We start from the raw sequence: 26,018 nt of genomic DNA, 5'->3' as shown, positions 1-26,018 counted from the left end.
TGCAGTGAGAGGAGCTCTCAGAAGGAGCTGTCAATACTTTCACCTTTTTGTTGATAGTTATACTCATGAATAAGGCAAAGGTCGTCAGAGTGGCAGATATTTTAAAGGATGCTAATTCCTTGGTTAGCTGGACATTTCCTCAAAGACCAATATAAAGTAATGCACTTTAAAACAAGGGAATATGCCATAACCTAGGGAGTAAAGAACGGTGTTCAGGAGGCAAGGGCTTCACAAAGTGCTCAGGAAGCATTTGGCTATACGGTGAGAAGGCCATAGACAGAACATGGTGGGACATTTCCCTAGAAACCAAGGAGAGGGAAGGGAGAGCACTTGTGGACAAAGAAGGCAGGAAAAGAAAGAGGGAACAGGAAAGAATAATGTCATAAACCCCAAGAAAAGACAAATCTTCAAACAAGATGAAGTCATCGAGGAGGCCAAAGCTAGCAGAGAAGCATGCTATCATTCCCCTGAACACAGAGGGTTGTCTAGGAACTCTTTGGAAATAGCTATAACTGTATTTCTGAAGAGAGACAAAAAGTGAGAGGACTGCAGATAACAGTGATTAAATATAACTAATTTGGCTAGACAACGATTTAGCCAAATTAGCTTTTTCTAGCTCACCCTGAGTGACCTGTTTAACTCCTGCTTGGTGGAGAAAGACATCAAAACATCATGCATGTTAAGCACTGTGTTCAACAAATTTATTACCATTACTCCTTCATGCGATAGGAAGAAGGGCTGTGGTAGGATCTTTGGAGTTGTTCTGGATGCCTGTAGCCAGTGTAGTTTCATTAGCTTTTCTGTTGTTCTCTTTATGTGTCCAAATGGTTCCCAGAGACTCCTGTTTTAGAAGCAGTAACTGTGTCCTTGTCATTTCAGTTTGCTCTAAATTGCATTAGCCATCAGAGATTTTGGAATCATCATTCTCAATGAGAAAAGTTGCTCTTTTTGTAGACAGAATTTAATCTCATCTAGTGAAATGTATTTCTAGCACATTTAGTGTGCTAGAAAAGTATTAGGTATCTATATTTCTGATCTAATCCTTCGGTAAATACGACTAAATCAGTGACTGTAGCTTTAGGCATTCAGCCAGGGAGAAATTAATTTTCTATGCTGATGTTCTCAATGAAAAGCTCAGGTACTTCAAACAGTTTAACAAAACTAAACATGCTAATTTTTCTGTGAAGGCTCAGTCTATGTGATAAAAAACAAACCGCCCTTCCTTGACTGCCATCTCGCCAAGATATATAGACTGTATGTGTGCCTACTACTAAAAAGTATTAAATCAAATATTTTGATTATGAGCTTCATTTTCTGCAATTTGATAAAGCTCTGCATGTAGAAAATGATTAAAAATCTTATAATTAGACAGTTATAGTTCAATACATTTTGAACAGCTTACATATTGTAGAAACCCTAAACAGCCAAGCACACAAGGACAGCTACTCTAGAATTGTGTATTTGTCTTCTTTCCCTCCTCCCAGATGGATCTATGGCAATGAATTCTTCCTCAAGAGAGATGAGAAATGTTCTGAAAACAAAGGAAAGACAATCAGTTATCTGGACATAAGGCTGGAGTTTCCACTGGGGTATCTAGACTCCAGCGTGGCATCCTGCAGGAAAGCAGCAGTAGCCTGCAAAGAGGCTGGAGCAGCAGCAGTCGCTGACGGCTCAGAACATCGTACCACCAGCCTTTGAACAGTTTAATCTATTTTATTCCTCCATCTCATGCAGAAGAACATGTCATTGGACCCACCGCTATGAAACAGAGAGGTACCAAGGGTAGCCAGGGAGCATTTAGCCAGTGCCATAACCCACCACAAGTCCTGTTTCTATCAAGCCCAGTCCTAGTTGAAAACCCTTCACGTGGGGCTACTGTGAGTTCTTCACACTCTGTTGGGGGTCATAAGATTCCTCTTAAAGACAGTCAGTCACCAGCAAACACCCCTCTGAGGCTTCATTCTCTACAAAACTTCCAGGTAAATAAAGTGCCTTTTGTTCCACGTATTCTGCTAGTCATCTTCCTGCTTGAGAAGGGGAAGGGGCAGAATCTTAATCTGTCTTTACAATATTAAAAATTCATTTATCCTCACATATTGCTTACTGAACTTGTATTATTTATACTGATTGATGATTTCATGTACTCAAAACTGGCAATTGGCTCAGGGTCTGACTTTCTTTTACACTAAAGAACTCTCAACCTCTGCAAACAACAGAAACTGAGCCATAACTGCTTGCTTTTCATGTGTACAAAGCATTAATGTGGAGTCTGCGATGGCAAGCAGATCATATTGCTAAATCAATAATACAATGTAGGCATTTAGCAGTCACTCCCACTGGCACAGGGCACATGAGGCAGTGTAAACCAGGCATGTGTCTCACCCTCTAGAAAAAGAGGAAAGCACTTTTTCTTTCACACCAGCAAGATGCCCTGCAAAGTGGATATACTTTTTATCCAAAATACAAAGTTATCTTCAAGAAATATGAAATTCTTTGGGAAGACTGACTCAACTTTGAAACAGTATCTTGGGGTTTTACTCCGCCTACCACAAACATTAGGACAATAACGGGCAAGGGCTAAGTATGTTTTGGATGATGGGAGCAGGAGAGAGAGGAAGCCCAGGGTTAAGATGCAGCACTTGTTCCCTCGACAGGTAGTCAGTGTCACATTTAGTTCAGACATAATGAATCCATTCTGCATATATTTTATTCCAATTCTAGTGTAATTTTGAAATAACTCAAGCCAGGAACAGAACTGGGTCTCCTGCCTGCAGAGTACCCATGCTTTAAAGTAATGTGGGGGAAACAACTGGGAAGAAGTGATAAACATTCACCATTCAGGTTTATGTGTCAAGGAATATTTCTACTTAAAGACCCATGTGACAGCCTTTTTTTGCTTAGAAATACTTACCTGGTTCTAGGACCTGCAGAAGCTTTCAGCAAAAAAGGAATCTCAGACTTTGAATTAACCACATTAAAATGAAAGGACATAAAACAATCAAGGAAACCACCTTTTTCCTCCGTGTGTGAATGAGATGGATGCGGGTGAACGCTGCCTGAAACAACTGTTTTGACCATAATAGCAGCAGGTTGGTGTAGGTACCAGAAGAATGGAAAGTCATTTCGGCTGTACCTCAGGGAACGCAGAAGCCATCCATCCCGCCTGTTTACAGGATCCTGTTTGATGTGCGGCAGATCCTCCTTGAGCGGGCAGCACCTGTGACAAGGGTGCTTGTTTCATCCACTGAAATGTGGTCCTGGCTACGGTTTATTTCTCTGTTATCGCAAAGTGGAGGCAATATAGGGTTGTCTAGATAAGGCTGTGTACACAGAGCTTGTTTAGAAATGGAAGTTATTTTTTAATGGAAGATCCTGCTTTTCAAGTGGATCTTTTATTGATAGCATATGACTGACAGGCAGCTGCCTTGAGCCTCCAGCGCTCTCAGTTGTCATCAGCCGAAGCACCCGTAATGAAGCCTCTAGGGCTACCAGGTTTGGAGAAACAAAACAAACCCAAAACCTTTCTGATGAGTCACTGTACAGTGGCAAGTTTGTACTTTTGCTTTGCTGGCTCAGTTTCCCCCTCGAAAAGAAATTTATACTCAATTCGCATGAGTGATTTGAGGGTTAATTTTTGAATACTTGAGAATTACTTTGGAAAAAAGATATGTATAGATATAAAAAAAGAAAAGGAGGCTGAGGGGAGACCTCATCACTCTCTACAACTACCTGACAGGAGGTTGTAGAGAGGTGGGGGTCGGTCTCTTCTCCCAGGTAACAAGTGATAGGACGAGAGGAAATGGCCTCAAGTTGCACCAGGGGAGGTTTAGACTGGATATTAGGAAATTTTACTTCACTGAAAGGGTTATCAAGCATTGGAACAGGCTGCCCAGGGAAGTGGTTGAGTTGCCATCCCTGGAAGTATTTAGAAGACGTTTGGATGAGGTGCTTAGGGACATGGTGTAGTGGTGGCCTTAGTAGCGTTAGGTTTACGGTTGAACTTGATGATCTTAAAGGTCTTTTCCAACCCATACGATTCTGTGATTCTGTGTAAAAAGAATTGTAAATATGTTCTACTGAGCACTCCAGCTAGCAAATATAGGAACAACTGCTAGCATATGATTAACTTTTGCTTTATTCTTCCTTTAAGCTTGCCGTTTCCTGTTCCTTGTAACATATTCCCTCAAACTATGGTGAAGTTACAGCTGTCACACAACTCTACTTGGACAGCACTACTGTGCAGGGAAAGATCAAAACGTGGATTTTAAAAAGTATAATTATGAGAAATCATGCTGAAAAATAAGCTTTTTAATATCTGTTATTACTATTAACATCTGTCGTCACAATGACATCTGGCTTGGGACCTGTGTTTGCTGATGCAGCTCCGATACCAGAACAAGGAAGCGTAGTTCCTTGATACCGCTCCATAAGTCAACACATGTCATTGGCTTTATTGCAGTGAGTCACTCCTTCAAGCCTTTGCGTGCTCAACATCTGATGGTGAAAGGAGACTTACTGTTTCGGGTACTCATGTAACAATCACTATTGTTGGACTACAATTACTAGTGATTGGAATCCGAGTCATAAATTTGAGATGGATACTCAAACTTCTACAAATTTGGAGGGCACGCTGAAATCAAGGGCGTTGTGTCACTCCCTTCTTTAGAGGTCCCGCACTGCCTCTAGCTGCTTACATCTTTGGCGGTTGTCCGAAATGAGACACTGAGAAGAAGGAAGTGAGGATTTATATGCCGCGTTTCTCATACTGACATGCTTGGAGTCCCACTGAAACAAATGGACCTGGTCTTAGGGTGTAAACTATTAATTTTACATGGTAATACTGTGCCATATTGCATGTTTATAACCATTCTTATAAGGCACCTCTCTGATAAACCAGGTACTTTAAGACACTGCTTTTCCAGTCACTGACCATCACTAAAACAGTAGTTAGAAAGGTCAGATGGCGGAACAATTTTCTAACTTTGTCAAAGAAAACGGGGAGGAAAAGGAGAAAGGAATTTGTTTGTAAAATGCACTTGGATTTTGAAAAAGGCTTTGACAGAAAGCACTCTCAGTAGATGATGGAAGACACCAGCCACTGATGGAGGAAGAAGAAGAATGTTGTTGTCTTGACTCAGGAACCAACAAAGAAGTGGAGAAAAACTCAAAGCCACAACAGTCTGCAGTAAGGACCGGTCGATCGACAGAAGCGTCCTCCTGCCCTTCTGCGTACATTCAGCACGTGGCACAGATGTGACGTGCTCCATGGCCGGAGCCTTACATGCTATTACAAACTATAAGTATAAAGCAACAAACAATACAAACCACGCGTAAAACATGGATAGCTGGGATGAGTTAAGATTGCAAAGCCTCCAGACTGGACTTTTAAATGAACAGCCTGAAAAAAAAGAATTCTAAGGTGGCAAAATTTGCCAATAAAAGTCCTTATATGAGTGAAGAGTAGAGACGGTCACATGGAACTTTAATCAGCTGAAGTTATACGTTAATTAAAATTTCTCAGACAAGTGCATGTGCATTTAAATTAATGGAATATTTTTAATTATCAGGCATCTGGAATATCTCATTTAATGGACTTCAGGAAAATACTTCTTCAGGTATATTGATATATATATCTTAATATTTATCTATCTCTATAGATATCTATATAGAGATATATACCACAATTGTGTTATATATATTTTATTTACATAGATATATATCAGTATACCACAAAACTGTTAATATTCAAGAGAGCAAAGCACTGGTCACAAAAGTTTATTTCCATAAAGGATAAAACTAAATATTAACAAAATAACCTTTCTTGTAATTATTTTTAATCTTTCAAATGTTAATTAACGAAAGCTGCTTGAAGAGGTGGAAAAATCATTCTCTCTCTTTATGCCCTGGGACAGTGAGGCGAAGGATAAGGCTGGTGTGTTGAGTCCCAGGCTGACCTAGTAAAACGTCTATCAGATGCCGAACTCTGCAGTGGTGTCCCAGAACACCTGCAGAAATGTCAAAGTAGCCTCTTGTCCCTCACTCCTCACAGCCTCATTTCCTTCCACCTCGCAAGGCAGCCTAGAAGGGCCGTGAAGCCCTGACCTAGCCACAACGGGCATTTTCAAGAGTACCCTGTAAATGCAGTCCTGACATTGGGGATCTCATCTCTTCAGAGGTGAGGGAGACATTTGTGGTTTGTATCCTTCCTCCGTGCACGCTCACATACTGGGGAACCACAGCAACTTGCTTAAGGCCAGTATCAGAAATGCAACCGTGACATTGGCCTCCTCACCGTCTTATCGGGGCACTAGATTACGCTATTTCTCTGGAACATTACAACAACGTAGACAGGCTTTTCTTGTGCTGAGCCCTGCACAGTCAATGGTAATAACTAAAGACCTTTTAACGCTCTAAAACGGGATCCTTCCAATACTGAACGACGCACAATTTATGAACAGGAGTCTTCCCTGAACTAAAGGCAAAGCTCTGTGAGATGAAGTCCAATTCAAGCTGATGTTTCAGCAGCTTCCAGCCACCACCTTCTGAACCATCCCTCAAAATCCAGCTGCCATCCCACACATGGCTTTCTTTTGCTGGGGGCTCTCCTGGTGCTGTGTATGCACCATGTATGAAACTCTGGGAAACCTTCAGTGTCCCCTGCATTAAGAAAGAAAATTGCTTTTTCACAAGTGCATTTAATTATTAATAGGAAGGCATTGTCCACGGACAGCTCAGATTAACAGTATTTGTTGAAAAGTTAAGAGATCTTGTAGATCTCCCGGTCTCCGATCTGTTTGGGTCCTTTACAGGACAGATTCCTCTAAAACCTACAGAGCTGGGTTAAATTAGAGGAGGTCTCGACTTGTAGTTGGAGGAAGGGTTATTTGCCTTTGCCACTTTCAAATGCTATTTTGAAATAACATCAGGTGCTCTTCTTCAAGCAGCGCAGTGAGCACATTCCGTGCTGTTTGCTCCTCAGTCTCAGACACACGTACCAGGTGCATTTGCCGAGTGTTAGCAGATTAACACACCGGGGAGGAGAGAAAAACCACAAACAGCTGCATCTGCCCGTGTAGAAAGGAAGCGAGAAGGCAGCTGTAAGTGTTACCCGACTTCGAGAGTCCTTATACTCTGTAAATAAACAGAAAGGCTACTACCTGGCACAGCTACCAGATACACATTTTGGGTGTGATCTGAACTAATTCGTGGTGAGAAAGGGCTTGGAGAAAGATGAGCTGACTGCTTAGAGTCCTCTTTTAGCCGCTCTTACTACTGTACATGAAGAAGCAACCCTAAAGAGAAGAAGCTGAGGGTCCAAGTGGAAGATTCACTGATGGTATCCACCCAGAACTGAAATACCAGGATGCTGCCAATGCCAGTAGTGGTAGGAAGAGTCCCTTGAGCTCTTCAAGATAGCTCTGGTGTAAATATAGCACAGTAACCCATGAGAAGATAAAAATTGCTATCAGCTGCCAAACCTGTCCTCAGGGTATAGATGGAGAAATGATAAATTACAGTCCATTATGTCTGGTAATCATGACTGCAATAGAAAAAACTGACAGTCTTGGCACTGCACTTTCAAATCTCGTCCATCCTGAAACATACCTTCTCCGTGGGCTCCTTCCTACTGTTACTTGGGAGTGACGGGCATTTTCTGGCCTTTCCAGGTCAGAAAGCTATCAAAAGTATTTTGAAGCTCCAAGCATGCTCCTGCACAGACATAGTAATGTTGCACCTGAAGTGACTGTACATTTTGATCTCTTTTTAGAAAGACGTTTATGACCACGCTCCCTTCTGATCTCATAGAAGGTGTTTAACTTCCTCACCCCCTACATTTCTCTTGGGAATACAATGTCGTTCACATTCCTTACCTATATTTTGTTACTGATAAGAACAGAAATCTACAACACTTTGAAGAATTAGATAGTACCCAGCCTTATATTACCTTTATATCAAATGGATGGAGAACTGTGTTCCAGCTTCCTCAAGTCGTAAAAATCTAGAATCCAAAAAGCAGAATTGAATCTTATGCAAGGTCATAGAATCATAGAATCATTTGGGTTGGAAAAGACCTTTAAGATCATCAAGTCCAACCATTAACCTAGCACTCCCAAGTCCACCACTATACCATGCCCCTAAGCACCACATCCACACGTCTTTTAAATACCTCCAGGGATGGCGACTCAACCACTTCCCTGGGCAGCCTGTTCCAATGCTTGACAACCCTTTCGGTGAAGAAATTTTTCCTAGTGTCCAGTCTAAACCTCCCCTGGTGCAACTTGAGGCCATTTCCTCTTGTCCTATGGCTTGTTACTTGGGAAAAGAGACCAACACCCACCTCGCCACAACCTCCCTTCAGGCAGTTGTAGAGAGCAATAAGGTCTCCCCTCAGCCTCCTTTCCTCCAGGCTAAACAACCCCAGTTCCTTCAGCTGCTCCTCACAAGACTTGTGCTCCAGACCCTGCACCAGCTTCGTTGCCCTTCTCTGGACACGCTCCAGCACCTCAATATCTTTCTTGTAGTGAGGGGCCCAAAACTGAACACAGGTATTGGACGTGTGGCCTCACCAGTACTGCGTACAGGGGGACAATCACTGCCCTAGTCCTGCTGGCCACACTATTTCTGATACAAGCCAGGATGCTATTGGCCTTCTTGGCCACCTGGGCACACTGCTGGCTCGTGTTCAGCCGGCTGTCAACCAGCACCCCCAGGTCCTTCTCTGCCGGGCAGCTTTCCAGCCACTCTGCCCCAAGCCTGTAGCAATGCATGGGGTTGTTGTGACCCAGGTGCAGGACCCAGCACTTGGCCTTGTTGAACCTCATACAATTGGCCTCAGCTCATCAATCCAGCCTGTCCAGATCCCTCTGAAAAGCCTTCCTACCCTCGAGCAGATCAACACTCCTGCCCAACTTGATGTTATCTGCAAACTTACTGAGGGTGCACTCAATCTCCTCGTCCAGATCATTGATAAAGATATTAAACAGAACTGGCCCCAACACAGAGCCCTGGGGAACACCACTTGTGACCGGCCACCAACTGGATTTAACTCCATTCACCACCACTCTCTGGGCTGGGCCATCCAGCCAGTTCTTTACCCAGCGAAGTGTGCGCCCGTCCCAGCCATGAGCAGGCAGTTTCTCCAGGAGAATGCTGTGGGAAACGGTGTCAAAGGCTTTACTAAAGTCTAGATAGACAACATCCACAGCCTTTCCCTCATCCACTAGGGGGGTCATCTTGTCATAGAAGGAGATGAGGTTGGTCAAGCAGGACCTGCCTTTCATAAACCCATGCTGACGGGGCCTGATCACCCAGTTGTCCTGTATGTACCGTATGTATGTATATACTGTATGATAGCACTCAAGATGATCTGCTCCATCAGCTTCCCTGGCACCGAGGTCAGACTGACAGGCCTGTAGTTCCCCGGATCCTCCTTCTGGCCCTTCTTGTAGGTGGGCATCACATTTGCTAACCTCCAGTCAATTGGGATTTTCCTGGTTAGCCAGGACTGCTGATGAATGGTGGAAAGTGGCTTGGTGAGTTCTTCTGTCAGCTCCCTCAGTACCCTTGGGTGGATCCCATCCAGCGCCATAGACTTGTGTGTGCCTAAGTGGTGCAGCAGGTCGCTAACCATTTCCCCTTGGATTATGGGGGCTTCATTCTGCTCCCTGTCCCTGTCTTCCAGCTCAGGGAGCTGGGTACCCTGAGAACAACTTGGTCTGTCTCTTAAGACGGAGGCAAAGAAGGCATTAAGTACCTCAGCCTTTTCCTCATCCTTTGTCGCTATGTTTCCCCCCGCATCCAATAAAGGATGGAGATTCTCCTTAGCCCTCCTTTTGTTGCCAATGTATTTATAGAAACATTTTTTATTGCCTTTTACGGCAGTAGCCAGATTAAGTTCTAGTTGGTCTTTGGCCCTTCTAATTTTCTCCCTGCATAACCTCATGACATCTTTGTAGTCCTCCTGAGTTGCCTGCCTCTTCTTCCAAAGGTCATGTATTCTCCCGTTTTTTCCTGAGTTCCAGCCAAAGCTCTCTGTTCAGCCAGGCCGGTCTTCTTCCCCACTGGCTCATCCTTCAGCACACGGGGCCGGCCTGCTCCTGCGCCTTTAAGATTTCCTTCTTGAGGTCAATACGACAGCGCAGAAAGGAGGCTTAAGGAGATATTATTTAATTTAAGAGATTTAAGGAGGTCAAATAAAAGTTGTTGTTTTACATCAAATGCCAAACAAGTTGCAGCACTGCTAACGTTTATATGGCTGAATGCTTAGAAACACAAAGTAAGATGATGGGCTGAAAACCCCAATACCTTAAGGGGAATGTATACTAATGGATTTTTAAAGCCACGTTGGTGACGTTGACTCTGGGCTAACACTGGGGACAAACAAGACACTCAGCCACCACTTACCATGCTGACATAAGTAGAAACTCATGCTGATGTGAGCAGCTCCTGGCCCCAATGCTCGTTCTCACCTCTGCTCCTCCCTTTCCTCCTGTGCGTACCCTCGCCTGGCAGAGCCCTTGGGGCACTAATCCTGCTGGCAAACACCCAGCACAAGGGAAGGGCACCACAGCAACGAGCAGCTGAGGGTGAGGGTCACTGCTGGTCCCCCACCTGGAGTTTTGGCAGCTCACGGAGCATCTCCAGCCTTGGCCCTGCAGCCGCTGCCTGCTGGCGGCTTGCAAGGTGGCACTCAGAGAACAGCCCATAGCGCTGGTCTGCCTGGTCAGTCAGGTGCCCCAAATGTCCTTGCACATCATGACAACGCCTTCAGTCAGGGACAGGGGTGCTACAGCAAAGAGATGAATTTCTTCCACAGAACACTGAATGCGTTGATTCCTCCCAAGAGCAGTTGCATTTTGTAAGAAAAATATTTATTTTTGAGTTTGTCGATTTCTTATTTTGCTTTGTGAGCTAATGTAGCTTTTTCCTTTCCTTCTCTGGCACCACACTGGCTATTATTTATTTATAGAGCAAGCAAAAATGGGCTAAGTTTAAAAAAAAAAAAAAAAACAAGATATGGGAAAGGTGTGGTCTCTTCCTCTAGTGCTAACAGTCTAACTTTAGATGTGATGGGATAAAGTGGGAGTGAGAAGACAGGAGGCTGAGATGGGCTCATGGACAAAGATTACAGCATAAGTACATTTTGGATGTTCAAATTTTGTAATAATATTGTTGATTCACAGGAAATCATTACGTTGCCACCCTGAACTCAGATATACCTCCCAAATCAGTAACTTTCTCATCTCTTGGTCTAGTGGTTCTGAAAAATTTTATTGCAAGACATCTCCGTGTTGTTTTTTACTCCTCTCCTTTCTGTTGCAAAACAAAAATAACGTTAATGGCTCAGTAAAGCCTAACTTTAGAATTCAAAATACCAGGAAATTTAAAGTTTAAAAAGCAACAGTAATTTTGTGTCCTTGCTTGAGGGAACTAGAGTCTTAAATTGGATATGATGCTACATGGAAGTCAGCTCTGAGATCTGAAGTGAGAAGGAGCATGATCAAACAAATAAAAGCGGAGTTTGAATTTAACACCTGTTTTGGGGGGAAAGCATGTGTCTCTCTGACACTTGCAAAGAGTGTGTTGCAAGACCTGAAGAGCAACACATGGTACAATAGAAGCTCAAACGAGAGATTTGGTTGAAGTTATGGAAAAGACAGATCCACGGAAAAAGAAGTGGAGGGATCTCAATACGATCTAGCTGTATAGACAGGGGAGAGGAAAGAATGACAAAAAATTATCTCTACCAAGCCAGACTGGAAAGATGGTTTCTGACATTGAGTCAGGTCATGAAGAAAATTTGGGTAAAGCATATAAAGAAATGCAGACCAAATTAACAGGCTCCATTTTCTCCTTAATCTGAAGGGGGCTTAGGTGCATGAAGGCCCCTGTAGTAGCCAACCCACGACATACCATTTCATGCTGCTTCCCTCTCCAACATCCCAAATTTGCCATGTTCTTTTGTTAAATTAAACATGTTGAGTCATATTTCATTATCCATTATGAGCTTTGTGTCACATAGAATTCTATCTTCATGGGTGTTTTAATTAGGTTCAAAATTCTATTAAATAAGATGTCTACTTTGTCCAAAAAGCCATGCAAATAACAGCTGTAGAGCTGTTACTGTCTGAGAGTTACCATGTTTGTGAAGTCTGAATTTATTTGACTAGCTAGCAGGGGGACCTTCTCTCAAGAGAGAACCATGATGCAGTCAGAAGGTCAAACTTTGATATAATTTTTGTAAGAGAATTTGCCTCAGGTGTTCCTATCTTTTACTCTCAAGCAAAAGAGCCATCAGGATCAAACGCAGCTGAGTTGATATGCCACCATTTTGCAGAATAAGACTCGAGAGAAGCAGGGTGAAATATCAAATATGAACTGTTGTGAGCAGACTGCACATCACCCATAACGCAGGATCTGACGACTCGCTCATGTTTAAAAATACAGCGCTTCATCGGAGAAGAGCTTAACCAATTCAAGGACGTGTTTGCATTCGTGAACAACACTTACCTCAGAACCAAACTATCTTCAGGGTTTTGTCGGTGTGGATTTGGCACTTGGAAAAAAGCCTGCTGCATTAGTCTGCTGTGTCGTAGGCTGCTTAAAATAACCGGCTGGTTCTGACAGAGCGTTATACCTCATCCAGATGATGGTGCCTGCCTCCCCCTCCGCCAGGTAAAGCCTGCAACGTGAGCTTGGCTCTTGGTCGCATCCTGCTGTTTATCTGCGGCGGGCAAGCAGCAACCCCGTGCTTCCAGAGCTTCAGCCTCTCCCTGCGCCGGCGATAAGTTACTCCCCAAGTCCTTTCTGCCAATTGTTCTTGGCAAACGGACCGGGGAAGACTATTGTTGTTGCTGGCTGTTATCTCTGCCTCTGACTCCACTTGGCGGGGGTGCAAATCCATCTCTCTGGTGTGGAAACAAGCTGCTGGACTCTGGATGAGTCAACTCATTAATAAACAAAGAGTTACAAAGGAAATGGGAATCAGTCTTAACAAAATAAATGCATACAAGGTTTATTGGATGCTAGGGTGTTTGTCCTCCCCAGCATGACACTGCTTTATCTCGGGTCCCAGCCTTCCTATCAGAAAACAGGGAAGTTAGTAGTTTATCAAATTTTAATCAGCTTAAATGTTGATATATTACTTACATAGCATGGAAAGTATTTTCTCTGTTGTTACTGGTGAAGTTAGGTTATTTTTAATTATTAATTTATATCTGTTTCTCGGTTTCTATACCTTCTCTGCATTGTGGAGTGTGCCGATGCTAACTGGAAAACCTTCCATCGCCTACTGCTTGCCCTGTCTCTGTGAAGGAGCCCAAGCCAACTGCTCTGCGGGAGGCTCAAGACTGAAGTATTAAATTCTCATGAAATGTTCTTCCATGCTGAAGCAGAAGTGATCAGATTCAGGAACACTGGGCTTGGGGCTTGGGACTTGGGGGGGGCGGGTCGCAGCTTTTTGGTGGGGGGTTAGGGGGATTTGCATTGTGGGGTTTTTTTAAAAAAAAGAAAAGGAGAGGATTTTTGTATTTTCTCCTTACAACAGCAGCCTTGTCCATAGCTCACTTAGGCCAGGGAAGATTTCATTTGGGTTGGGCCTTAGTGTTTGGCCAGCAATACCATTATAGTGGTAAAAAGAAAGCCTGGCTCTTCTCAGGTCGCTTGACGCTCCTTGTATCCCTAAGGAGAGTACTGCCACTTTTCTTGCAGCAGGATTGGGAAAGCCTCACAGCTTCCTCATCTGCGAGATGTCCACAGCCATATCCCCTTCTCTCACGATCAGAAGCCAATCTTGCTCTCCAAGAGACACCTCAACAGTCGGTCCCCACACAAGCGCACAACTATTCCAGTGATGTTAAAATAAAGCAAGATAGATACATTACACTTTAGAAGGAAAGCTAGAAGCAAAACCAGCTGTAGGCAAACATATGCTGCTGGACTATTAAGTTCCATATAAAGCAAAGCTAGCTAGCTAGAAAGTTTATTTACAGTGCACTCTAATTAAGCAAGAGCAACAAGTTTGGCACAGACAGCAGCCACCTTGTCTTTCAGTACCTTTGCAAGGTAAATTTATTTTAAGGCCCCACAAAGTCTGTCGAATGGCATGGATCTATTTGCTTTACAGGCAAAAATGGGATCCTTTGTATTTTCCTAATAGAAGTGTGCTCTCTTTCTCTTCCCCAGGCCACCATCCCATGTAGTTACCGCGTGTACCACCTTTCAAAGCCGTGCAGGATCCAAAGCCACCCCACCTCCCACAAGGTATTTCTAACAAACAGCATTGCCTTAGTCCTGCTTCCTGCCCAATATTCACTGACGAGATTAACTCTGGAAATAAATCAAAGATGAGCAGCCATACGCATTCTCCTCATTAAGCATTTTGTGAAATACACCTGAATCTGTATCTACCCAGAAAAACATCAAGATGGAATACGACGGGGGATTCTTAAAGAAAAAAGAATACAATAGCATACTTCTGGTAAAGCGTTTTTTTGTTGTTGTTAATGCATTCCCAGAGTTTCCTCACTAATTATGAATTAAATAGCGATTGTTACACAAACACATAGTGTGAAATACATTGCTTGAAAAAGTAAAATCCATGGAAAACACATACCTAAAGCTAAGCGTCTGATGAGATGCCCTCATCTCTGTTAGAAAGTGTTGTGCAAAGGATGGTACTCAAGAGTTACAAAAGGTCACAACGAAATTTGCCTAAAAAAGCCAATGGAAAGTTTCCTAAGAGGAGTCCTTCAGTGAAGTGTGGGCAATTTTCCCAGAAAGTTCACCTAGAAAGCACTCAGTCAGTGGCAACCTGTAGCGTAGACTACAAATCGATTGCGTGTTATGTAAAAAACAATTTCTTTAATCAGTTGTAGAAGTCAAATAGACTTAATCCATTTTTCTCTCTACTCTTGAATAATAAAGAAATGTAAACAGACATATGATTTACTTTCTCTGCCCTGTTTACTGTATTAAAGACTTTTTCTTTACTGTCCAAGTTAGACCTCCAAAGGTTTCTCCCTACATACACACTTCTCCAAACTTCATTTTATTTTCACTGTCCTTTTCTTTTCCCATCTCAGTCTTTTCCCTTCTGAGATGAAGCAGACTTTACTTAGTAGTCCATGTAAGCACATACTATACGTCATGGTATTACTTGATTTTATTTTTAGTATTGTTCTTGACTCTTAATACCACCTAATTTCCCATATATCTATTTGCTTTTCAGCCAACACTGCATGATGAAGAGATGTTTTCACTCAGTTCTTCACAGCAACGTGTGTATCTTTTTCCCAGCTGGTTTCAGTAAATGTAAAATCTAGTATATATAAATAGTCAACATTGTTCTCTAAATCACATTACACTGCAATCACAGGTCCATCATCATGTCAGATTGCCTGCTCTTTGTTAGGTCCTTCTACATTTCCTTCTCTTCCTTTCTAAATGTGACCAAGTAATTTTTTTTGGTCATGTGTTGCTTTTACTACCTCACTGTGCCTTCCTCCAAGTCAAACATTAGACAGCGCCAGCACCACTACAAACCTTGGGGGAACACTGCTTAACCTTACTTAAACTCTATGAAAACAACTTGCATCCACCTTTTCCATTCAAGTCTTAGACCTTCCACCATAAAGTAAACCAAACTGACCTTTTCATGGTAAAAAAAGAAAAAAATAAAATTAAATCAGAACTCAGCTGTGCAACCCCTGATTTAGGCTTATTGAGGAAAAGCACAGTCAGGGACGAGGTGGGTAAAAGAGGAATGTTAGAGCTCAGAGGGCATCATTGTTCACTAGGAAGCCAAGCACAGAACAGAAATGAGAGGAGGGAAATCACAGAAGTGAACACCCCCCTTGGGAAACAACTCTTGAGGGCAAGTCCCACATCACGCAAGGAGGCCGTACACGTGATGTCCTGCTTTCTTGGTTGTACCTCTGACACACCGCATGATGAAAGAGGGGACTGATCGTTGCTGGAAGCGTACGTGTCCTAGAGGATCTCGTCTCCTGCGAGTGCAAAGGCAGCTGTTGTACCCATTGCCAAGGGTTTACGAAAAGCAAAAAACAAGTCATAAAAAAGAAAAAAAAAAAAAGAGAGAGAGGGGAAAAAAAAAAGCGCTAGAACTCTCCAATCCTCCCAGGTATAATTACAGAAAATAACAACAAAAATAAGGTGGCTTCTGGCACTTTTGGTGTTCCGAGGCGTTTACTGTTTTGTGTCTCGACTGCGGTAATGTGTAGGACGCATAAACAGTGAAGTTGGCCAACCAGATGGGGCACACAACCCGCTAATTGGGGAAAGTCTGCCCTAGCATCCGGCCACCGGTTGACAACACAACAGCCCCCAGAAAGTCAAGTTTTATTTCGATTTTTTAAATTATTATTTTAAATGCTGGCTCAACTGCCAATCTTAAAATTAAATGAATTTGCATTTGGTAGGCAAAGGAAAATTCTTTTCTGAATACACATTAGCTTTCATCACTTCTCTGTTTATAGCATTTAATAGCAAGAAGTACAGGAAGAGAATCTAAATGCAAATGCCTTATCTATCTATGTAGTACCACTATCCCTACAGCTTTGGTTGTATCCTTTTCCTTACTTACACAGAAGTTATACAGATCCTAGGAGCAAGATATTATACTTATCACAAAACACAGCTACTCCAGTAAGATATTCAGGAACAAAACAACCAAAAAACTGCCCCAAAACCCTACTACCCTTGGATGCACAGTACAGTTACCTGTTGGAAAGAAGCACGATTTGAGACCTTTTCTTTCCCTTTCAATTTTATAGAAAATAAATTCTGAGCCTTCATGACTCAATTATTTGCACTGTAAGAAAAGGTGACAATCCTGTTTTCTACAGACGTTAAAATAACAGATAATAAATTCCACTCTAATAAATTTCATGGTTTTTTTTTTTAAAAATACATTGCCTAAAGTTTCCGGACCATATGGTCTACAATATACTTTGTTTTCAAGCAAGCTGACACTTGAGTCTTCTAATCTAATCTTTAGCTGTTTACCACTCAGTTCAATTTCTTCTGATCAAAGGGTTTACCAAAATATCAATATACATATTATAGAATACCAAGACATAATAATGACTCTTAGTTTGCTTTACTCAACTCTCTGGGTCTGCTTTTTTCCCTCTTTCTTCTTTATGGTTCTGTAATGGAGCGAGGGTCTGATTCTCAGCCCAGGTCTTAGCTAATAATCCTTCATGCACGCCTAATTGCATGGGGCCACAAACACTCGGAGTATTATGTAGGTAAACTACCTACTTGTAATTGTGAAAGGTGGTAACTGAAATTATGTTCCACACTGTAAATTATCCGGCCTTTCAGTTAAACATCTGTTACCGGCTCAAAGGCCACTGAAGGTGTTTTAGTAATAGAAATAGTTTACTACCTTTTACTCCTTTAAGATTACATTGCCAACTCAGCAATGAGCCAACATGAAGCCGAAGGGACAGTACCGGTGAAGAGCAGAGCATCAGGTCCTACGGCAGGCTTGAATCCTACCATCAGTCACAACTCTGAGGCCATTTGAAAAGGATGGGGGGTGAAGCTTGTCGGGCTCCACCAAAACAACTGTGGAAACTATTAGCATATCACCTCTTTACCGTGAGCAAGAGCAGAGAAAGCAAAACTCAAATAAGAAATTCACCTTCGTATAGGCCTGCTTATGCATCCAGGGCTGGCAGGTAGGAAAAGGAAGATCTATTTAATGGTAAACAAAATTTAAACTTCATTATTTTTTGGTTTATATAAAAGTCACTGAACTACCACAAAACCAGGAAGCCTATTGTGATATTTTGGTAGTCTTACTATCCACAACTTACAGGTCGTACCACCACAGTCCGATGTTCACAAGGCATGTTATGAGCCATGAAATATGCTAAAGGTGTTTGACCTCATTATTGATGAGATGCCTAACAATTTGAAACGCTTAGAAGAAGTTAGTGTCGAGTTGTGATGAACTAATTAACAGCTGATACAGCAAGCAGCATCACGCTTTTCATTATTTCATAAACCAGAAATAAGTAGATAAATTACAAACCTGAAACAATAGATTCAATTTGAAAAAAACCCAAGTAGTATGGGCATGAAAGTTGTTGGTATGAGAACAGCGATTACATTAATCACATTTCTTTACCACAGTTCCGTGTCGCTATTAAAAAAAGGGACTGCTCGCGTTCAGCCTTGAAGAGGCATGCCCGATTCCAAAAACACTAAATTCTAGCTTCAGTGAAGTTAACGAGAATTTTGCTAAAGATTTCTACAGGAGCAGGATTCCGTCCTTCTCTTTTCCCTGGCACAAACAGAATGCACTGTGGGTACGTGCAAGCCTCTCTGCTGAGTCTAGGTCTTCCTGGCCAAGTGATCCCCAGTAAATGCTGAATCCCCTTCAAGGTGCTAAGTACAGAGCTAGGCTCTGCAACCTCTGCTGGCACGTGGCAAGTGCTTACATAGGTACGTCCTGAAGCTGGCAGGACTACTCGACTACTCAGTCAAGTTCTCTCAAAGAAGTAACAAAAGAAAAACATCTCTTAGAAAAGCTATATGATATGCGTATCTTCTCATTAAATCAGAACTCACTTTTCTAAATCAATTAAATGTCATTTTTATATTTCCCATTTATGACCACTTTCTTCAAATTTTATCCAGAAGCAAGAATGAGAGCAGGTGCCATTAAGAGCTTCTAGTTTAATAGTATTTCATTTTGATGTGCATCGTTTTGCTGTTTTCTTACTATGATTTTGCAAATTTATTAATAGCGCAATGTTCCCTGTGCTACCTTGCTAAAATGCTTCACTTTGGATCCAAGGACAACTTCTTCAGAAGTATTTTCCATCTGCTTGATTACTAAATATCAGAAGTGAGCTCTTGAAAGATCAAGAGCATCAACTCTTTTCCCAGGAACAGCATTTCACTTTTCTATATGCCCATATAATGTCGACCATGGGATCCAAATTTATAATCCCATCTAAGAACTATTCAAACATGAATTAATGAGTAAGCTGAAAATTGCATTTGACAGAGAACCTGCAAAAGCAGTATCTGAATCCTCTTCAGTACATTTACTCTTTTTCCTATACACTAACCAAACAAATGCATAAAATAAATATGGACAGCAGGTGTAGCTAGTCATTTCAGAGCAGCAGAAATGGGGCCAGGACAATGCTGGTAAAAATTGCTTTCCTCGACATGCAAGAGAAAGAGGTAAAGATGCTTTTTCACGACTCATTTTTTGCCATTTATTCTCCTGTTACAGCGCAGTTCTCAGACCATGTTACCGGCTTTATTTCACAGAGGTAAAATGGAAAAAAACCCCAACCAACCTGTATTATACTTTCCTATCTCTAACCAAACTTGGTTCAAGGTACTTTGCTGTCAGGTTCCTGTTTCTTCTACTCGTAATTCATGCGATTGCTGCTGAAAGCCCATTAAGAAAGAAGCCATGCCTGTCACCGGACAAAGGAGGATGTAAAAGCACTTCATTGTTCCTGCTCTGAAGAAAAACAATTTGCCACAGCCAGACCCCCCTCCCAGCAGTGCCAAGTGCGCGGTAATTTATTACCTCTGGATGTCTGATTCCAAGTGAAGGAAACTGAAATGTCATACCTTCATTCATAACACCGTCTCATGGAATTATTTTTTCCGGATTCCTGGGAAGTTGAAATATTTGAGAAGAATATCAGGAACTGTTGTTTTAGCCTGTTTGGTGAGTAGATAATTGCCTTCCAACTCTATTCTTTCAGGAAATGATGTGAGTGTTGCATTGTTCCTAGACGGGGGCAGCAATGTTTTTTAACAAGACACATACATATATATTTTTAAAAGAAACAAAACACAACAAAAACATGCAGTCTAAGCCACTGTGCTGAACCAGACTTTTTGAATCTGGTGTAGATAAGAGGTTGGCCCAGACAACGTGTCCGCATTTCACATAACTAAGAGCATTCTTTAGAAGGGATGTAAGCAACACTTTTTGTTGAAGAAGAAAAAAAAAAGAAATCTAAAACAAAACCCTTTATGATGTGGGAGTAAAAAGCTCATTATGTTAAGTGATATCAAACATGGCCAGAAAAGACCCTAGGGAGAAATTACACTTTTTTATTGGATTCTGTGGGACAAACTAGCCTGGGAACTTGAAAGCACAGGGAAGGTGCACGTGGAAATCACATCATATATGAAGAATAATTTCTTACCGTGTGAAAATTATTTGGAAATAGTTTTCAGCTAAAGTTTCTCTTTATGGCAGCTGTTTCAAAGGGAGCATACTGAGGCAATGACCTACAGTAGCACTAATACAATAGCTGCTGGATAACCTCCTTGCAGAGGTCTGTGGTCTTAGTCCAGTTCCGTGTCGACAGGCAAAATATAATGAGCACTGAAACTCCTAACAACAGAGGCTCAGTTTGAGCCTCTTACTTTATTTTGACTGAAGAGAATGGCAAAAATTCAACTCAGTTTTTGAATTTCAATTCAATTTTTGATAAAAGTAAAATTGGGCCTGGAAACAGTATAAAGAGGGAACTACTACTTCTTCTTCAGGAGAAGCTGCCAAGGACAAACGGGCAGCACACAGAAACTCCGCTATGACTTTTCATGCTCCAGTTTGACCACTACACACTTTTCTAGGACTTGCATCCTCTAAAAACAAACAAACTGAAGAAAGACTTGGCATTTTGTGATCCTGTGGTGATGGTGACTGCCACCTCAGTGACAAATACCAACCACCATCCTACAGCAACCCAATGCAGTGGGTTGCACCATCCATTTCCTCCCCACTTCAACATCTGGCAAACAAAAAGCCAATAATTAGCCTTATTACCTAAAATTCTATCTGTTCGTGGATGTTTTAAAGGAAATTGCATTTGCTGTACCACCTGCAAGTCACAGCTGCAAGAAAATTTCAAAACATAATACATCCTGGTCACCCCACATTTTTTTATATACATATATTGTTTTTTTTACAACCAGAAATGGCAGCCCGTGTTTGGGCCCACTTCTCCTGGACACATGGATACACAAAAAGCCTTACACAAAATGAAAGGTACTGTCCTACAGTGGGTATCTGTGCAGCATTTGTACTCCGCACTCAGGGCGTTCCAATGAATTCAACACGTGTGCCTAATACAACGAGTGCCTCTAGACTTGCTCAGGACAGAAATATCAAAGTCCTACTACCTCTGAGTGTTTCTTGATTCCAGAAAACTTTTCCACTGTTGCAATGTATTGCTGGCTGCTTATCCTGAAGAATTTTTTGAACCGTTTAGACTTTGATAGTTTAAAGGATAACTCCTCCTTAGGATTCCAAATGCTAATTAGTTATTTGAAACCAAACTCCTAACTAGGTGTACTACTGTAATTCTACTTTACAACTTTTAACATTGTTTAGTAAATATTTTCTAAATTATGCTCAATTTTCTTTCAAATCAGTACATTGGAGGGATGCACAGTATTTCCTATTTATGTAATTCAGCTTAGAAGCTTTCTAGGTGACATAGTAAATATTGGAACAGATTTAGAGCCATCTGGAGAGGGGATTTTCAGGAACCGGAATTTATTTAATGAGGGCTAAAAACATCTGGAAAGGACAAACTCGGGTCCACTCATAAAGGACTTCCTATGACCTCAAGCAATCCGGAACTAACTTTCCTGAAGCTAAAGCTACTGAAAAGTGCTGTGCATATTCTAGAACCCATTACCGCAAGAGGCATTTTTGCATATCCTAGCTTGGGAGACCACTGGCTAGGTACCACCCCACAAGCTTTGCAAAGCAAGCCTGCAAATGTATTTTACAATGAACTCAAAGGCAACTAAAAATGCTTATCCAGGTCCTGCAGTGTCTGCTGTGGCAAGAACAAAGGTTATTTTTCTCCAGATTACAGAATATAGGGACCACGTGTCATGAAATGCTGGATAAATTTATAGATTATGTCCATCTCAAAATGTTAGTAATGAGTAACGAGCGAACGCCATAAATAGTGCTTTGATTGTCACCAACTTCCATTACATCAAGTTAAATGCAATGTCTGTTAAAAAAACCCAATGATACTCAGTTGCAGGTCTCCTTGTATCCACCCAGTGAGCCATTAGTGGAGAAGACTGAGGAAATGTAAGGTTTTGTTTTAAATTACAGTTTTAAAATACAGTATTATCCAACCTTCAGTGCAATTGTCTTGAAAGTTCATATTGAAAGGGTCAGCTTTTTCGTCACTGCCTATAAAATGATTTTAAATAAAAACCTGAACCATCCAGGTTCTGATTTGGCCCATATAAAGCATTTAAGGTGGCAATCTGAAACCTAGGTGGATATCTCTGCTAGATTCCTAGTTAGAAAGCACAAATCTGAGCCCCGGCTTTTCAAAGCTACAGCTTTAAGCCCTAGCAGGACTTCTACAAGCCTTTCTTCTTTCTAATGCTCACCATTATCTTGAACAAATTTGTTTCTACTTTGCTCATTACTATATATAAAACTACAAAGGTATTGCACGTAATGCTGTACACTCTTCAGAACTGGAAGGTACATATATACAGAGTACTGTATTTCTAAGGGTTGAAATAAATATTTTCTAAAACTCCCTTTGTTAATTGCACCAAAATAGATTTAAGCCTTTTTTACTTCTCCCTTCCCTTTTAAATGTCTACGTTCTTTGGAATTTCTGAATAATCTTATGACTAAACTATTTATGAAAGTTGTGTTATTCATTAAAATCCTACTACAGCAGCTGCACTCCCATCTTCCTGCAGATTGTGCTGTATCTTGACACACAGACCATAAGCTAGACCAATAGCACTGAGTATATGGTATCTTTATAACTTTAAAAAGTTCACTTAATTATAAACAATTAAATAATTGGCTTGTTTAGAAGTGTTTAGTATAATAATTTTGTTCACAAAATTTTTTGCAGAAGTGCCCTTTTTTTTTATTATGGCATGATCTGTATCCATAAGCATAAACTTTTGCCTCAAACCTTCAGAAAACCTGATCCGCTAACCTGGACAGCAGTGTAAGAATGCAGCTCTTGAAGGTTTTCATCTCTGACACTGAGTCTAACTTCAAATTATAATAAATTTTAATTAGAACCCACAAGTATTGCGGATAACATTGTTCAGATCAGCACGCCTTACATAAATAATTTTAAGAGTGACCTGTTGTAAGCATTTTTGAGGAGTAATGGGGCAAAATGCTGCTGCTAAGTAGTGTCATTTTTTATTTAAAAGTATGTGGCTTCATCCACAAAATGTCTTGTACTTACAGAAACAGTGTATTACAACTGAACAGAAGCATTTACATTCTATACCTCATACAAAAACAGGCTTTCTAACGTTCCTTCTCAGGCTTGCACTGACACCTACTGGGGAATATTTGTAAATATCAAAATCCATAGGCTTGAGACGTAGGAAGCTTTTCAACTCGGGAGCAAACTACGTATGATTCATTGGCTGATTATGCCATGTATTTGCTATTTAATTTGACTACTGAAAAAAACTCCCCAGTTTTTGAGGAAAGATTTAACAAGCCATAAATTAAAATATCAGAGAAGATGCAATGTTCCAGCTGTAATTAGGGGATTTTTCTATAAAAAGTATTACCTAGTGTTAGCACAGAAAGCAGCAGAGTAAGAGCAAATCAATCAGCTTTCTCCCTTCTTCCGAAGATTAAAAAAAAGTGATAGGCCTTAGATACAAAACATTCCAAGGAGAACAGCACATAGGTTCATTGTTAAAACAAGGCAGTTAAAAACAAAACAAACCCGTAAGTATTTCTTCAGTTCCTCAGTTTGTTATTACTCCTAAATACAGCAGCAGCAGATTTCATACAGCAGTTCCAAGAAGATACCAGTTTCTTGCTATGTATTCATTAGAATAGAAAGACTAAGAAAGTATTGCAGTGATTACATGACATCCAAACCCACTTCCAGTTACAAAGAACAGTTAAACCTACACTTCAGTATAATAAACAGCGCTAATACTTAAGCAAAAAGTGATATGCATAGTCTGGTACAAACACAGACTGCAAAACTCACCTGCCATACTAGAAGTTAACTTAAGTGTGGAGGACACTTTCCAGCTCCTATTGGAATCCAATAAAAACTCCTATCAACTTTAACAGGGATTAAATAAATTCTCAAGATTTTTAAAACTATGAAATTCAGTCACATAAATATTGCAGGTATAAGGTAAAACACTTCCTTCATGCACCAATGACGTAAAACCAACTTTTTAAACTATTCATTTTCCTATTTCTCCTAAATGGTAGAGACTATTGAGGAACAAGAATTTGAATCTTACGAAGGAAGTCCCACTGTGGAGCACTACTGTGTCCAGACAGACCATAGCCCCACCTTGCTAAAAAACTACTGATGATAGGAATATTTTTCATCTGTCAGATGTGTTCTGTTTTGAGATAATACTAGACACATCAGGTTTGTTTGGGTTTTTTAAAGCATTTGGACAGAAAAAATAGGCTTTCCTGTAAATGTTGGCAAGTTGCTTCAAAGACAATTAAGCATTTCCAAGTACCTCAAAACCTACAGCATATCATATAAAAAAAGTGAAAACTACTGAATAAAATAATTCAGCAATGGATAGTTTCCAGGTAGTCCCCACAACGAATACGAGCGGGCCAAAGGCAGATATAGACTATGAAGAAAAGTGTTTTCAAATTATCTTCAGCATAAAAATACCGGTATCATTCTAAAAGAGGAACACATTTTCAGTGTTAGTATTTAGAAGCTTTCCAAAGAATCAGGAGCACACATCCCAGAAGATTTCGGAAATACTGCTTTATTTTCCAGTGATATCCAACTTGCAACACTTGTATCATTGCTTAAGAGCCCTCAAATTGACGAAATACTAAAATCTACAGCTCCAGTGCACAGTTAATTAGATATCTAAATCTTAATAAAAATTATCAGTGCAAAAATAAAAATGAATTCAGTATGCAGTAAAATGCATTTTGTTATAAAGATACTTGGGCTTTGAGCACATATACGTCAAATAATGTGGTAAGAGAGAAGCCATTTTCAGTCTGTGCTCAGAACAATCAAAATTATTCCACACCCAATTCTAAAGACAGGCAAGAACTAACTTTTTCTTTTTAAATGAAAGTCTGAGCTTAGTTACAACATTCATCATGGGTACATAAGCTGAAAAACATTACAGAGGTCACCTTCTATTCAAATAGGGGTTGTTCTAAAAGAGGCTTTCCTATTTGTCATGTGTGGGATACTTTTGAGACATCTACGTTCTTTCCATCCACAACAGAGAATTAACAACATTCCAGCGTGCCTCAGTGTCAGCAAGTCCTCTTTTCAGTCCAGATACACGATGATGATTGATGAAGCTGTTGGGCCTACAGTAGCGGGCAGAGTAGCTTGGCAGGAATTCAGTGTTATTGAAAGAAATCTCAAATACTTATTCCATCTCCTCTACTAACTTTAATCACACTATCAACATGCTGCCAGGAACGGAGCCTTGACACCAAGCCATAAAACTTACACAAGCAACCATTGTTGGCATATTACTGTTGCAATACAGGTAAAGGGTAAATTCTGTTTATTTTTACCTGTTTCCATTCTATATTGGACACCAGCTAAATCATGGAAAGATATTTCCTGTACTAACGGTTAGCTTGCAGCAAATTTCATTAAGGTACTATGTCTCATTTTGCTTGGTTAATGAACTGATTAAGTTAACTTCTTCAGTTACACTGCTGTTAACTGCAAGTTTTAACTAAAAGAAAGCAGTACAGGAGCTTCATGTACCCCTAAGAGTAACAGCAAGAAAGCAGATCAGTACTACAGGCATTTTACCACTAATCTGGCTCATTTGTTATGCTGATAAGAAACAAAAATCTTTCCTCAATTGCTTTATAAAATTCTGACAAGCTTATCCTAAGTAAACCAACAGCATGTCAAATATTTAAGGTAAATACTGTACTAGCTACAAAGCTAATACAAAGACAGATATCCTTCTCATGATTACTTCTGAGCTTGTTTTGG

Source organism: Mycteria americana, chromosome 2, assembly GCF_035582795.1.
Source record: "Mycteria americana isolate JAX WOST 10 ecotype Jacksonville Zoo and Gardens chromosome 2, USCA_MyAme_1.0, whole genome shotgun sequence".
NCBI lineage: Eukaryota > Metazoa > Chordata > Aves > Ciconiiformes > Ciconiidae > Mycteria > Mycteria americana.
The sequence above is the reverse complement of the archived record's forward strand: the minus strand, read 5'-3'. Positions refer to the sequence as shown.